The 16,655-nt window shown below is 35.4% G+C and overlaps 2 pseudogenes across 2 annotated transcripts in view; both read right to left on the minus strand.

The window, feature by feature from the left end:
* Positions 1 to 16,655, minus strand: part of LOC306670882 (heterogeneous nuclear ribonucleoprotein K-like) — a 378,869-nt pseudogene that overhangs the window by 91,056 nt on the left and 271,158 nt on the right. The gene's annotated exons all lie outside the window — the stretch shown is intronic.
* The window catches only part of LOC306670382 (small ribosomal subunit protein bS21m-like), a 35,471-nt pseudogene that overhangs the window by 10,637 nt on the left and 8,179 nt on the right, over positions 1 to 16,655 (minus strand). Inside the window, exon 2 of the transcript in view lies at positions 13,259 to 13,320. The product of the transcript in view is annotated as a small ribosomal subunit protein bS21m-like (transcript). The remainder of the gene's footprint in view (positions 1 to 13,258; positions 13,321 to 16,655) is intronic.

Raw genomic sequence — 16,655 nt, forward strand, 5'->3', positions numbered from 1 at the left:
GAGATTAGAAAGACACTTGAGCAGATGATTTAATTCAGTTTCCCTAAAAAGTAGAAAAATCTGTAAAATATCTTAAAGCGTTTCAGAAGGTAGCTGCCAGTACAGGGCTGAAAATGAGATTGCTGGGATAATCATGTCAAAAAGTAGGCTCCTGCAGAGAACCTACTGAAGCAAAAGCAAAACAGATGTGTTTGACAGGTTGGAAAATGGCAGCAAAAGAATGAAACATTGAATTTGTAAATTTATAAAAAAGCAGCTTCCCTAAGGGTTTTTTCTCAGAGACTTCTGAGGAAAGTAAAAGAACTTGTTAGAAAAGTGTCATTGTACTTGTAAGGGCTTAAGGGGAAAAAAAATTAAATAAATGAATCTAGTCTATAATTGTAGACTTTAAGTATGAGAAGTTTCTGGAATATCATTTTGTTGACCAATATAGAGGGTAGAAATGTTAATAGAACCCATATGACCAAACTAAAAAAATTAAGTGGGGCAGGGGAGAAAGTTTATATGTATTAAATAGCTCGAACATTTTGCTAGACGTTTTACCTATGTCTTTTCATTTAGTGGTCATAAAAGTATATTTACAGTGCATTTTTACTTTGAAAACCTAAGACTGAAAAATGGACATTTTAAATTTTAATTAAAATTGATGCTAACTTGTGCTTAACAAAGCAATTAAAATTGATGCTAACTTGTGCTTAACAAAGACTATCTTATGAATAAACTAATAGATAAAAATCTTTAACGTCAATGAAGATGAAGCCATCTTCAAGGCAACATCACTGATTTCTCACATTATTTATAAAAACCTTAATGTTCAATACTTGCTGCTGACAATCACCAATTTGACTGTAATCTGGGTATGTTTTTGAAAGCATGGATTTTTCTTTTTGGCTATAAGCAACCACAAATCAATATTAATAAAATCTCTAGAACTCATTATATTACAAAGTAACCCAAGTAGGAAAAAGAATATCTCTGTATAAATTTGAAATCGAGTATTTAGGGAAGAATTTATTGGACAGAAGACTACCTGGGAGCCATCCCTAAAGGCATAATATATAAGCTGCTTGCTTGTTTTTCATATATTGTAAGAACCACTTCAGACTACTTCTGACACAGGGATTAGTTTCAGATAGACAGGCTCAGGAAGGAATCATTCTTTCCTGCCTCTGTGTGATCTATTAGTTACACGAAGTGTTCTTTATTGTCAACATATTTCAGTGTTCTTTTTCCCCAAACCAGAATGATGTATCCAAGAAAGACCCTAGGATGTTGGAGGAAAGGAAGGGTCAGTAAACCACATTTTTTTGTCATTGTTTTTCCAGGATTGAACCCAGAGGCACTTAACCACTGAGCCACTTCCCCAGGCTGTTTTTATTTTTTTATTTTTAATATCATTTTTATGCTTTTATTTTATTTATTTATTTTTATGTGGTGCTTAGGATCAAACCCAGTGCCTCATACATGCTAGGCAAGCACTTAACCAGTGAACTAAAACTGCAGCCCCTTTAAATTTTATTTTAAAAATAAAGTTCTCACTAAGTTGTTCAGGGGCTTGTTATGTGGCAGAATCTGGCTTTGAACCTTCCATCTTCCTGCCTCAGCCTCCTGAGTTGCTGGAAATACAGGTGTTACCACTGTGCTTGGTGCAAACCACATTTTGATATTGATTTTAGACCACTAAGTCCAGTATTTCAAGGAAGAAGAAAATTGTATTTCTTCTGTGGTTTCAAGAGTTATTTGAAACAAATGCTTTTCATAAATTATGACAGAAGATTATTGTTACACAAAAACTTTTTCTTCTTTTTTTAGTCTGTCTCCAGCTAATTTTTGCTTTCTTCCCTGGAAGAAAAACAACATGTAACAGCTGTGAGATTTATGCAATGATTGATCCAAACCTACTTTGAATCCCCAAATAGTAGCTCTATCATTGATATCAGTAAAAGCCTGTGACTTGGTTTCTCAAACATGCAATTGAGGTTGCTCTCTTTGGGATCATCGCTCAATGTGCTTGAAGGTCAAGTGAAACCAGATTGGTGTTTCTGTATTGCCTATTTAGATCTGAAATCAAGAAGTGATTCATTTCCTCTTAAATCACAGGGGACATGCAAGAGGGGACTGTGCAGAATTATCATACATTTTGCCTACCTCTTATAAGGAATTAGAAGGATCTTCATGTAAGAGGACAGGCTGAAGTTCATAGTTAGTATGAGTCACATTTTAAATTAGGCCTCCTTGGTAGTAGGTAGGAGGACAGGTATAGTGTAAAAGTTTTGTGGTGCCTTTTCAGTGTGCACAAGTGTACTTGCACTTGGTAAATGCTTCCTGGATTCTGCATGTGTGATATCTTCTCCCCCTGGTGTTATCATGCAGACTGCTTCAACCTGCAACTGTAGTCTCAACCTTTCTTAAAAAGCCCTTAGTGCTAACCCAACTTTCCCCAATTAAGACAAAAACAAACAAAAAGGAACATCTTCCAGACTTTAAGACCACTTTTTTAAAAAGTCAAATTGTAAAAGTAGATACTCATTATTCCATCACTCCCTCTGAGAAGCACTCAGACAGCCCGCCAGGAAAAAAAAAAAAATCATTGTCCCTGCACCTTTCACACCCTGCCATCCACAGACCTCAAGGAATTTTGGGATAATCTCACCATAACAAGGTGAGCATTGAGATGTCTGTGAAATTAGAGGAATTGCCATCACTTCCCCACCCCATGATTCCAGAAGTCACTACAGGTGTCAGTTAGGGCAAATGAGATTGGGAGTCAAGGTTTCTGGACTTGAAGAAAACAAAAGATACACTAATTATCATGATCTTTTCATTCTACTGCATAGACCTCAGTGCCTCAGTTGTATTTTTCTCAGATAGAGGAAGTATAAAATGCTTTAAAATTTTATAACACAGGTGTGGTGGCATACACCTATAAGCTCAGCTACTAGAGAGGTTGCATTCGGAGGACCACAAATTTGAAGTTGACTCAGGAAGCAGACTCTGACTCAAAATAAAGATAAAAAAAGAACTGGTGATGTAGTTCAAGTGGTAGAAGGCTTGTCTATCATTTGTGAGGCCCTAGGTTTGATTCTCAAGCGCTGCAACACAATCAACACACAATACTTTTTAATGACTGCACTAATGTTAAGTTATATTTACTCAACCTTCTTTTTAAGACAGTAAATACAAAAAAACAACAGTCAGATTCTTCTTTATGTCTAAAATTTTAAGTAAACGCTTTAAAATTCAAAATTGAAAAACAAGATGAAATGAAAATATGACAACTCAATAAAAACTAGAAGTAGAAAAAGTAGAAAAATTTTATCACTAATTGCTTCAGATCCCTCAGTTTTAAACCTTAGATAGTGTCTACTAATTCTCCAGATATTTTTCAACTATCCTTGTTCAAATTAAATAAGGCGACCGTCAAATGCTCCTTAAATATGAATAGCAAATTACATAATTATCATAATGCCACACAGAAACAATACTTGAGTGTAGTTTACCCCTGAATCACATTCAATATCAACTATTTGTTGTGTATTCTGTTTTAGTGATATTCAATATATCCAACATCTGGATTTAGTGGAAACGTCATAGAAAGTTAAAGAGAGACTTCTAAGGTCATTAAGTCCAATCTCATTTCTTTGAAAGAAGAAATTGAAAGCAATAAAACCTGAGGGCTTTGTTTGTTTATTTCAATACTCTGGCTGAATTGTGGAAACTCATTAGTCATCAGAAAGGAATTTAGATGAGGAATAAATCAAAGTTTACTCTTTATAAAAAAAGGCAAGGTATATTTCAAATATCTGGGAGCTATTTTAATTTTGTATAGAGGTTAAATGAAGGTCTTGTTGAAATGGAGCAAAAAAGTAATTAATTTTTATCATTTAATTCACTGAATAATTTATCAGAGGTTACCTTAAAAAGTAGCTGTCACATGAAAACGTACCTAAATTTACAACAAGAGTATTTGCACGTACCATTTCAGGAATGAATCCATAATATGAAATGTGGTCTGCAGCTTCAGGATGCAATGAGCAGCATCCTCACAACATCCTCTTCATAAACACCAATAGAGAACTTTTTCAGACCATCTCTCTTATCATTCCAAATGCCTATCTTATGATGGTGAACAGTTTATGAAAATAAATTCCAGGTGATGAAGTAGAGGAACAAAATTTTGCTGTTGTGACATTTGATTTTTTTTAATCCAAAAATAGATTGTAAATTATTTAAGGCAGAATTATAACAGGAATGTGCACTCATAGTTTGTGTCTATTGTTACTTGATTTTGGAAGTTGTCTGAGTTGCAAAAGAATCTGAGCTAGAAGAGTAACATGCAATAGAAATCAAACAATGCAAGAAACATGTAATTTTAAACTTTCTAGTAGACACTTTAAAAAATAAATATAAGAATAGGTGAAAGTAATTGTAATACATTGTATTTAACCTAATATATCAAAATATTATCACTGTAACATATAATCAATATAAAAAATATTCATGGCCTATTTCATAATTTTTTCAGTACTATATCTTTGAAATCAAGGAGATATTTATTACTCCATTGTATTTCAATTTGGACTTACCACAATTCAAGTGCTCCATTACCACTTGTGCCCGGTGGCTCCTTAGAGGAGAGGACTGTGAGGGATTGACATATTTGACTCCAGGAAAATGTTATAGGCCAGGCTGCATGGGCAATGACCAAACAGACTCCATTTTACCCTGAGACTCCATGTTATGTAGGAAATGCTTCTCCCGTGGGAACACCCCACCTCTGTACCCATCAACAGTTGCTTAGCATAGTGTGTTTGGCAACACAAAATGGCAATTCTTATATAATGTAAAATTGTTCTGGTTTTGATTTCTATTTTTCTTAGACAATGTACCATGTCAGTTGTGATTGTCTGGATGTTAGTAACCATTCTTTAACTTGTACCCAACTAAGGTCATTTTGACCCACTTCCTCATTCTGCTTATGATTTTAGATCTCATGATGTTAGGTTGTAGTTTTGAATCATAACAAAAGATACTTATGATTGATGTACTAACTTATGGTATAAAAACCCCTGCAACCCTATGGTCAGGACTGTTCTCCCAATAGCCATTTTGGGCATTGTGTGAGACAGTCAGACGACTGGCTAATAAAGACTCTCAAATTCAGACTTCTCAGTGGTGATTGGTCTGTTCTTAAAATTGCACCCCACAACAAGGATAGGTCTAGAAAGCCAATGCTCAATATATCCTTCAAGCACCACTTAAGAATAGGATTTCTCTCTGTTGATCTACACACAGGTATTAAGTGAAACTGACCTGAGATGGTCCTCTTTGATAATTGTTAGTTTTTAGTAAACTCAAATTATTTAAGAGCTAGGAAGTATGGAGTACAATTTTCTTCTTGTGAAAGCTTCCATCTTCAACAAGATGGGTGGCTGATTGGAGCACCTAATCTCCCACAAGCATAGAAGAAGAAATATCTAGGAGGATTGTGAAAATGTTCATTGTTGAATAGACACCACTGGAGATAGGTGTAGATAGATGTGGATCTATATTCTCTATATTCTCTCCTACTTTGTCTGCAGTCCTCATTTTTGTCTTAGAGGGGTTAAACCTCCTACTTTGGATATATTTAAAAGCCATAATTCAGGAGCTTGTGAATTTTAGTAACTGAGGAATGCTCTTCTTTAAAATGACATAGCTGACCTAATAAGTAAATTTTGTTTAAAAGCTATTATACAAATTATGTGATTTATTATGTATGTAACAAACATCAAAAATTGTCTAATGAGTTTTCCTAAGAATATGCCCTTCAATGCAGATAGAATTTGGGGGAGAAAGGTGGAGACAGTTCTCATGAAAATAGAAGGGAAACCAGAAGGTTAGAGAAAAAGGAGCAGAAAGAAGAAGGGAAAGGGAAAAAAAGGAGTGATACTGGAGAATGATATTGACCAAATTGTATTGTCATATTGTGCAATTGTACAACTATGTAGCACTGAATCCCACTGTTATGTACAATTTAATAAATTAATTAAAATATGGAAATAAGAACTGGACAATGTGGTGCACACCTGTAATCCCAGTGGCTCAGGAAGCTGAGGCAGGAGGATGGCTAGTTCAAAGCCAGCCTCAGCAAAAGAGAGGCACTAAGCAACTCAGTGAGACCCTGTCTCTAAATAAAATACAAAATAGGGCTGGGGATGTGGTTCAGTGGTCAAGTGCTCCTGAGCTCAATCCCCGGTATCCTCCACTCAAAAAATATGGAAAAAAGAAATATATCCTATTCTATATGTGTTCTTTGATATTTCCTTAAGTGATCAAAATGCTTACTATATTTTCTCTTCTGACTTACAAGCTCTAGGAAAGTAAAGAGCTATGTATTACTGCCCTTATTTCTTATACATACACACACACACATACAAAAAAAGAAAAAACCTAAATGAAGAGAATAAGAGAATTTAAATCTGGTCACAGTGACGCAGTCACTTGTTGATACAAACCATATGTTATACTACTTCCTGAATTAACATGCTTTCTAAGTAAATTATTTTTCCTATGTTTATTATGTAGAAAAAATATTGCTTATACAAATGTAATAGTTCTGTGTCTATATAAAATTATGTGCACTGTTTGCATATTACTCACAATACTTATATTTAGAATTTTGTTCTATTAGTAAAGATTCCTAAAGGCGTAAAGCACAAATCAATAATATCAATGATCATCTATTTCATTATTGACTTAAAGCACAAACTCTGACTAAAAAGGAAAAGATATTTCCCTCAGATATCATGGGGTACCAGCTGCTTATAGGAGTTGTCCTTCTACTTTAGACATGTCAGTCACAAATCATGATGAAGTGATATTCACATAAATCCACAGAAGTTGAAAAAAAAAAATCATGTTTGGAACTGTTTTGTAAGCACTACTATGAAGCAAAATGCAACATAATGTAATGATGTTAATTTACACATTTATTTCATTGAATTTCAACATATGCCAGTCACTAATCTGGACATAAAAATAGATGAGTCACAGTTCCTGCCTTTAAAGAAATAATGGCTGATGATAAATAAGGAGCAGTTAAGTTGCCCCATAAAAGCAACAACAAAGTCCTATGCAGCATGTCTACTCTTGTGTCACTGAAATTCTCTCTACAGAAGAGTTACAGTCAGTCTCTAAGCTAACTGTGGAAGGGGATGCAATGGAGTTCAGTTTTAAATGATAGAAATGTGATTGCCAGAAATACATTTAAGAGAAGTATAGTTCAGGCAAGAAGAATAAGACTTGCAAGACACAGAAGCAGGAACAGGGTATACTCAGGATAGTTGAATCGCATGGAGAGGGCAGAAATGATGAGGTAACCAGGGATCTTAACAGGGGGGATCTTGTGGGCAACTTCCTGAAAAGAGATACTGACTATTATACTATATTTCTGTATTTGGTGTAGCTGTCATGTACTAGCCTGGAAAAGTTGACTATTCTCCAGATACATGGTTCACATAATAAGGCCTGGGGAGGAAACAGTTTTCAGACCTCAGCCTATACTAAAGAATTTTAATCCATGCATTTAGGGCTTAAGAAAATAGACATTAGATGGGAGGTTTCTTTTTCAGTCCAGACCATTCCAGGACCCCCCACAGGTTCATTTAGGTCTGTTTGGATCACCTGCAGATGTAATTCTCTTGGATCTTAGAGATTTTCCTAAGCTTAAGTTGAATATTCTGTTATGGATGGTGGGTTTTGCACAGTCTTAATCAAGTCCCCCAGGCAGCCCTGAGTGCTTCTTGACAGTGCAGATGGCTGTGTAATGCATATGAAACAGCAATCTAACTATTGGATGAAGAAACTATTGGTTCTCTCTTATGACAGGAATTCAAATAAATTGATTTAATTTCATGTAGTTATATTTCAATCACTACTGTGTGTTAATACAATGGACTAAAAGTCAGGTGGAACACAAAATTTTCTAAGACACAAGTTTTAACCCTCAAGTCTCATGACCCCAAATCAGGTAGATGGTATATTCATATGCTTGTCCCTTAGGCCAGCAATATTATAGTTGGAAAGTAGTGGGGTGGGGATTATTTTCCACTGCTTTCCTTTCTCAGTGTTTTCATAAAAATAATATTTTTGATACAGAGTTTTCCCAAAGTTATGCAGAATCAGAACAATGGCACACAGAGACACACTATCCTCTTCAAATGTGAATTTGTAAAAATGAATGAAAAGAAAAAAACTCTATAGATGGTAATCAGAAACATCAATTAATTGTTGCTACATAATAAATATAATAAATTCCCTAACACTTAGTGATTTAAAACTTCTTCTTTTTTTTTTTTTTTTTTTTTTTTTGGATCACAGTTCTACCTGTAGTCAGGTGGGTAAATGCATAGTTATCAAATCTCTCTTTGGCTCATTTATGTTCCTACAATTAGCTGATGTGTTGAATCTAATTCTAGCATGGCCTTTGTCAGATGTATGTGTATCATTGGCCAGGTGATGGAGATAACCACACTATATAGCTCTCATAATTCAGCAGTCTACTTCCCAAATGGTGAGGAGACTCAGAAGACCTCAAAGATCCAGGCTCAGAATGGGTACAATATGATTTGCTCTGAATTCTATTTCCAAAGCAAGTCACACAGTCAACCCAGATTTGGGGTAATAAATGCTGTAAAATTGCATTGGCATGACCAAGGATACAGGAACAGGTGAAGAATTCTGGCCATTTTTGCTAACTGCACACCAAATGATTGAAGAAAAATTTTAAATAACACTATGGATTTATATCTTTTTAGACATATATGCTTTAGGGTGCTAGATGGTTTTATATAACAAAACCTGAAATACAGTGTAAAAAATAGGCACATTGACTACTTAATTATAGATTAACTAGGTGACTACTTAAAAACGCTTTGGGGTGGCTAAAATAATCAAGGACAGAAATGAAAATATTACTTTCCCAAAGTAACCCATGGGTTATGAAGTGTTTCTACCCAAACCTAAAAGTACTAGTTTAAATCCTAATTTTTAGCCCCGCTTTGGGTTTTCAAATGTAAGATCTTATTCTATAGCATCAAACATCCTATGACTGATCTCTAAATACATGAGGAAAAGTTTCTCTTTCCTATACCCTTTAGTTCAATTCCAACAATATGGTAAGTTACCTTCCTGATGATTTCTTATTGGGTCTTTTCTATATGTTGTGGTATGTCAAAGTTTTATCACTGAGAGATACCATTCATGGCTCTGAGGGTGTGACATGAATACTGACGTTAGCTTAATAATAAAAGCCCACACCCATAACCGGCTCTTCCTCCAGTATGTGAGACAGAACTGTCTGGCAATACGAAGGACCTTCGTTAAAAGTCACTCATTTCAAACATCAATGCCTTCAGGTTCATAGAAATGCTATAATTCTGGAAGAAGCCCTGCTGCTGCTGCAAGCCAGTTATGGGAACACAAGTCAGGGATGATGATTGTGAGCATATGCTGGAGCCAGTTGCGGTAGGAAAAAGGAAGACTCCTGTTGCCCCTCTTGATCCTTCTGAGGTGAAAAGAACAAGATTTATTGCAAGTTCTATGGCCTCAAAAATGGGCCAGAAAGCTTCATGTGTCATTTTACTGATTAAAAGTGTGAATAAACACTGAATATATAGTTTTGCCTAAGTAAAATGATTCAACTGACCCACATTTACATTTCACTACTGGTATCGTAAATACAAGTAGGATGGTTCCCGTGATCAGCCTTAGCATACAGCATGTTGTTTGTGTTTTTCCTCCCTTGGTGCCTAGACATTAGCTTCCATTCTGATTGGCATGAGTGTCTGCAGCTGTCCCTGCAGTCTGAAGCTGGTAACTCTGTCAGGTACCTCTCAGTAAATGTAGTTTTTATTTCATTCATTAACTGGTTCAACAAATATTCTTGGAAATCTATGCATTAAGATATTTTTAAAAAACCTTTCAAAATCATATTAATGTTTTCTTATTTTTCTGTGGAAAACAGCATGTAGAGATTTAAAAAACAGAACTATTAATTCTTACTTCCCTTCTTACATCATTTCTTTTGAGACAGCAGAGTATAGTAGAACTCAATAGACAGAACTACTTATAAAACTCCTATAATAAGCATACTTAGTTAAGGTTCTGTTGCTATAACAAACAACCTGAGATGAGTTAATTAATAAAGAATAGAGGTTTATTTAGCTCATGGCTCTGTTGACAGGAAGTCTAAAACTTTTTACTAGCATCTAGCAAGGGCCTTCTTGTGGCATCATAACACAGTGGGAGATACAGAGGAAGCACGCTAGCTTGGGTTTCATTCTCTTCTTATAAATCTACCAATGCCATCATTGAGGATCCCACCCGCATGACCTCAATCTAACAACTCCAGTTATGTCCCCAAAACTCCATCTCCAATACCACTGATATATGAATTTGGGGATTAAGTTTCCGACATATGAATTTTTGAAAAACACATTCAAACCATTTCACATGCTGAATATTTTGCTCCATGGACTATGAAAAAAAAAAAAATGACCTCAGTTCCATCTCGATTTGGTTGTCATCTTCTCAACTCTTGGTGAAAATTCTCAACTGTCATATAGATTTTCTCACTTACCCCTAGAAAGCACAACCTCTTATAATTTCTGTAAATCAAAAAGAGTGTCATTTCAGTATGTCGGATGTCTATTGAAAAATACTATGAGGAGGGATGCAGGAACCCAGATGTTCTCCTAATCTGCCAAGATATGCTCAGGTTTGTTTCGGGCTAGAAACTAGCTGTTGTCCAAAGTTCCACCTGACCTGGTCAGGTCTTCTCTCTCACTAGCTTCTACAAATGGAGTGAGTTTTACTTAGACAGTAGTCATCATGAGTGATGGTCCTCTCTAATCTTGAATAAAAGTCAAATTTTTTCTTGTATTTCTTGAGTTCTACAAAGTTTCTCTCCTAAGTCCTTGCAGAAAAGTTCTTTTAAAAAGAAGTCCTGACCCTGGGGAATGAGTCTGTATTCTGAGTGTGGCTTGATACTGCATTACTGACTGCTAGATATCCCTGGATATCTTATTCTTTCTTGTTCGGATGACTTCTTGCCTTCTGAGGTGGCACTTTGGGACAATGACACTTTCCTTTTACAGGGCCCACATCTGATTCACGAGATATGGTGGCATAATCTGTATGCACTAGGAGAGTTCAAGTGCAACACTCTTGTACTGGGTGGTACCCAGTACAGATGTGGTATGTCAAGTGTGTTCTCAAAGACCCCCTCACTGGGTATTGGCCTCAGACACGGCATGCCTAAAACTTTCCTCCAATGTCTGGGGATGAAAATCAAAGCAAGAACTTTCTTCGAAAAACAATTTCCTCACCAATCTCTTTCCTTTTCCACTATCTCTGGTAACTTTTTAAAGTCCTTAATCAGCCAGAGGGGTGAAAGAGTCACATTTTTTTCCATTTCCTTTGAAAATCAGCACAAGGTCTGGGGCATCTACATGAACTCTGTTATCTGATAGCTTTTTTTATAGTACCTCAGTTGAAACCTGAGGCAGGCACAGTCCCATTCTAACTTCCTATTAACACTCCCTGTATAACTTTGCAGAAACAATTTAATTTTCTGGATATGCGTTTCCTCCTTCATAAAATGAAAGGGTTGAAGTTCAATCTCTAGGGTCTGCTCCAGCTCTCAAATTTGTTGGTTTTGTATTTAAGTTTCTACAGACAGTATAACACAATGGGAACCACATTGAGATAGCTGTCAAGAGATATAATACCATCTGTAATCCTATTAACAAGTTGAATGAACTTAAGTGGGTCTTAGCTTTCCTAGGACTCAGTTTTCTCATATATTAAATGTGGGGAGGTTTTGGACGAGTAACTTATAAGGGTCTCTTCCAGAGCAAATTTTATTTATCTATCATTTATTATTTCTGGATATTTTCTCAATTACAAATTCTTATTTTGTATACTCACACAGAAGAAATTTTAAGCAGGAAAAATATTACAATTAAGCACAAAGACAATTGAAAAATCTCCTGACCAGGAAAAGCCTATAGAAAATACAGGATTTAATACACTTCACTATCTTGGAAGATATCCTGAAATGATAATCAGTGAGCATTTTTAAAATCTGAAAACTGGGCACCTGATTCTGTTTCTGCTTCTTTCCTGGCTTGTGAATCATCAAATCATTTTGAACCTTATTAGTAATAATATTTATTTATTTGATAAAAATTTAAAGATGATTTTTAATGAAAATATGAAGTAAATTCTAACTATATTACCTATGTACATAGAATATGTAGAAAAGAAAAACAATTTTTTTTTCCAAGTTGTCTAGGACAGTGATAAGAGAGTAACTTAGTTATTGTCATCACAGTTTCCAAGATGATTACAGAATACCCCAATAGGAAGCAAACAGGGCATGAAAACCACAGGACAGAGAATGAAGTAGCTTCTGGACATTAGTGGGATGTGCTCCAAAACCTTTGTGAATCTGCTAACTAGAAATATTCATCCAGGCTCTTGGTTTTCTCTCAAATCACATTTCATTCAAGCAACAAGTTTTTTGTGAATATCCTCATGTGAATAGTTGAAGCATTGACCGGAACATTCCACTCATACTTTATCTCATTTCCACAGAGAGTAAGGTATGCTCGTTCATGTCACTGGTCCAAGTTTTCACTACAACAGACTTTTCACTGTTTAATGTACCTAAAAATTCTGCTATCTGGAAATAGATAATCACTCTTCTAGACAATCTGATACTTGCTTGACTTTCCATCTCAACATCAGGCTTTCTTTTTAGGGGTAATTTTTTATTTGTGTGTGTTCTTTTTAGATATACATGTCCAGTAGAGTATATTTTGACATATTGAACATACATGAAATATAACTTATTCTAATTGGGATCCCATTCTTGTGGTTGTACAGGATGTGGAGTTTTACTTGTGGTGTATTCATATGTGAACATAGGAAAGTTATTTAGGAGTAATTTTTAAAAAGGAAATAACATTTTTATCACTGGTCTTTTAAAGAATCATTATGTACGTTTATGTAATATGTAGGTGAAACATTTTCAATCTCTGCTATATGACTCCAATTCATAGGTTTTAAAAAGAAAAAATGTCATTGTAAATATCACAAAGCCCATGAACCCTACCTTGAATCAAGTCCTCAGTAGCAGGGTTCTGCTATCATGCCTAACAACCCTTAATACACTTCTCTGCTAATTCAATTGCCTTTTTCCTAATCAGACCACCTCACACATTTCTCTTCAAAATCCCAACGCTGCTGCTTTTTCCCACTAGCTGATGAGTTTACCTTTTAATTAATTGAGAAAATGGAAATGATAAGGCAAAAATTCTTCCAGGATTCTCCTGTTGTAGAAGTGTCACTTTGGACTACAGAGTCCTCTTCCTTTTATCTGTTATTTTTCTAAACCTGCTATTAAAACTTGGTGAACTTCCCTTCCCATATCCTTCTGGACCCATTCTGGTCAGGCTGAAATTTCCCCCGTGCCAAACATTCTCATCCTGGTTAAAAACAACCTTCACCTCGCAAAATTAGTTAAGTGTGTTTTTATGTCCTCGTAGTTTTCAAATAATTTTACTCTTAGTTATATCATCACGTTTGGCTCTTAACTTCCACCTTCAAAAATTTTCTGGTGATACCTGGGAAACCACAATCTCCTGGTTTGTTTTCTACCACATTAGACCTTCCTTTTCCACTTGATTGTTGTTCCAGAGCTTAATATTAGAATGGCCAACAGCTTGGTCTTTTATTTGACCAAAAACCAAAGTTACCCATGACTCTTATATTTCCCTCACTTCCCACATCCAGTTCATAAACAAGTCTAACTGGATCCATATTGTGTGTGACTAGTGTATTTCCACCCATCTGAACTGTGCTTGTTTAGTCCAGGTTGTTCTTCCTCTTCCTTTGATCGGACAACAGCCTCCTAACTGGTACACCTGCTCTTATCCTTATCCTTCTACTTAGGATGTGTTTGATGGCATAACCTCTTTAAGACCATTTAATATAAAAATTTGACTTTCTCACATGAAATATATATATATATATATATATATATATATATTTCTTGGTGAAAAAGAGACAGAGATCATAGATACATGTAACTATATGTTTATGTACATGTATATGCAGAGATGTGGCAAGTGCTTGGATAATTTGAATAAGCAAGGCAATGAAATGAATAAGAAAGTATGGTCTTTGCTTCTGGGAATAAGTAATTATTTTTAACCTAAAACAAAATGAGATATATAACAAAAAATGTTACACAACTTTAAGATAGCATGAGTCTTCTAAGAACGTGTCCTCAGTTCTAATTGCTTCAGATTAAGTGTCCAGACTCCTAGAAAAAGACATTATCCTACCTTCATCATTAAAGGGACTTTGATGAGAAAAGAAATATAGATTTATACACATATGTATGAGAAGTAACAATCTACATACAGTGGGTTTTCTTTTAACACAGTCTCTTTAGTAAAGTCACAAATCAAGCCACTTTCTATTACCCAGTAGAGAAGTAGAAGGAATACTCTAATTATATTATCAAGTTTTCAAAGGACATGAAAGCCCTTGCTGACTTAGTTTATTTCATTATCCTGTATGTGACACTTAGAAACTGATATCAAATTATCAAACATTCAAACTCCCAGAAATCATTAATAGTGTGAAAATCATTACTCAAACAATCTGCCTTTTTTTCTCTATAGACATTCCTGGCTCCTGGTGCATCTAAGCCCTTTGTAATCTGCCTGAGTGTGTGAATAATGTAACATTATTCAGGGTAAAAAAGAAGTCCGACCTTCCCAGGCATTTCAATTTGAAATCAGAATAGTATTCCCCATGCTTGTTTAGTGACCATCAAATGCCCCCAGTGATGGAAAATATTTCTGCACTACATCTCATGCTGGGCTTTGAGCCAAAAACTTCTACTGTGGATGTTCCCACTGGCCTCAATTGAGGGGAAATGACTTTAGCCTAAACTTTAATTAGCAAAGAAATGGTCATAATACTGCTTAGCCTTGCTCTCTTAATGCTGAGTAAAGCAAGCAGAACCTACCACATCTCTATATGAATGAAACTCTCCATCTTAAATTTTGCCCTTGGCTACTGAAGTAATGAGAGATATTTCCTTCCTGGTTAGCCTTCCCCATCTCAGGTTCCTCATCCTCATGGGGTAAGAGGCCAACCTACCATGAAGCAAACCCAGTCTCTCTCCCACCACAACAATTGCTGGTTCAGAGCCATAGAAGCAGCACTGTGGGAAAGCAATCAAGACAGCAGAGTGAATTAATTTTCTGCTGTCAGAATAAAACTTCATAACTCACGGATGTGAGGAATTGACAAGGAAACCTGCAGTCCAATCAGTTTCTACTCATCAGAGTCTCCTTATCCCTGGAAATAATATAAACTTCAAACCCAATCACAATCTGGTTCATTTCCTGTTACCCCAAAAAATGTCTGTTTGTGATATTTTCATTTTAATGGTTTTAACATAAACGTCCTCCTTACCATCGTAAACTCGTCCATTCAGATTTGGAAGATAAACTCTCTAACCATAGTGATATAATGGAAAGATATCTTTATAGTTTAAGAGGAAGCATTTGTGTGAGAAAGGGAGGGAGAGGGGAAGGGAAAAAAGGGAAGGATATCTACAAAATGAAAGTTCGGAGTACAGAAAGATTTCTTAGCATTCCCAATGAAATCTGTCAAAAATAAATTTTAAATCGAACCTCAGTTGGCAAATCTGAGCCCTGCAAGAATGATGTTAGCTCTGTATCACCCTTCCAAGACTACCCTGTTACTCATTTCACTAGCTCAGATATTCATATAGAATAAAGGAAATTTCCTAAGATATTCTCTCCAGTTCGGTGCATGCATGTACTAGATCATATAGCCCATCCATGTCTAGAAGGAGCAGGAATTTTGAGTTATTTTACTAAATGATTCATGATGAAATACTGATTTTTTAAAAATATTATCATTCCCTTCTTGTGACAAAATACAATTATTAGCAAAATTAATGATAGAATGCTTGCATAAAATATGTGGTTATGAGTGGTGATAAAGATATGTTCTAAAATACCCTCAATTTTTTTTTTTTTTTTTTGCCAAATTCTCAGCAGTACTCAAGAATTCAGAATTTAAAGCAGAAATTTTGCTACTTTAATTATACATGACAGTATGGATGGCTGTGTCTGAGAACATGGGTATCATCATTTTGTACTTTTTATGGAGACCAGTAAATTCTTCATTTGGGATAATGTGTAAAGAGAATGGATTATGGTTCTTACTTCTATTTATGATGTGATAATTTTACAAATGTAAGTGTATTTAATGTAGCTTCTTTTTCAGCTCAAGTACCTCCACCTGCATCATGGTGTTTAAGCAGCATTTTTTTTCTAAATTTCTGTTTCTGGGGTTGCCAAAATAATATGCAGTTTACATCTACATTTGATGCTTCCTGGTCTGAAAATTTAAACATAATTATTTCAAAAGTGTTTTTGCAAGGATAAAGGATGGATGGTAAGTACTCATGGAGCAGGTGGCAAAGATGCTCAGGAAGTTATCATGACTATGCACATGTGTTACCTGAACCTTCCAAATGAGTAGAGACAACCTGGTCAGTT

The sequence above is a fragment of the Sciurus vulgaris genome (genome assembly GCF_902686455.1).
Source record: "Sciurus vulgaris genome assembly, chromosome: 10".
Taxonomy (NCBI): Eukaryota; Metazoa; Chordata; class Mammalia; order Rodentia; family Sciuridae; genus Sciurus; species Sciurus vulgaris.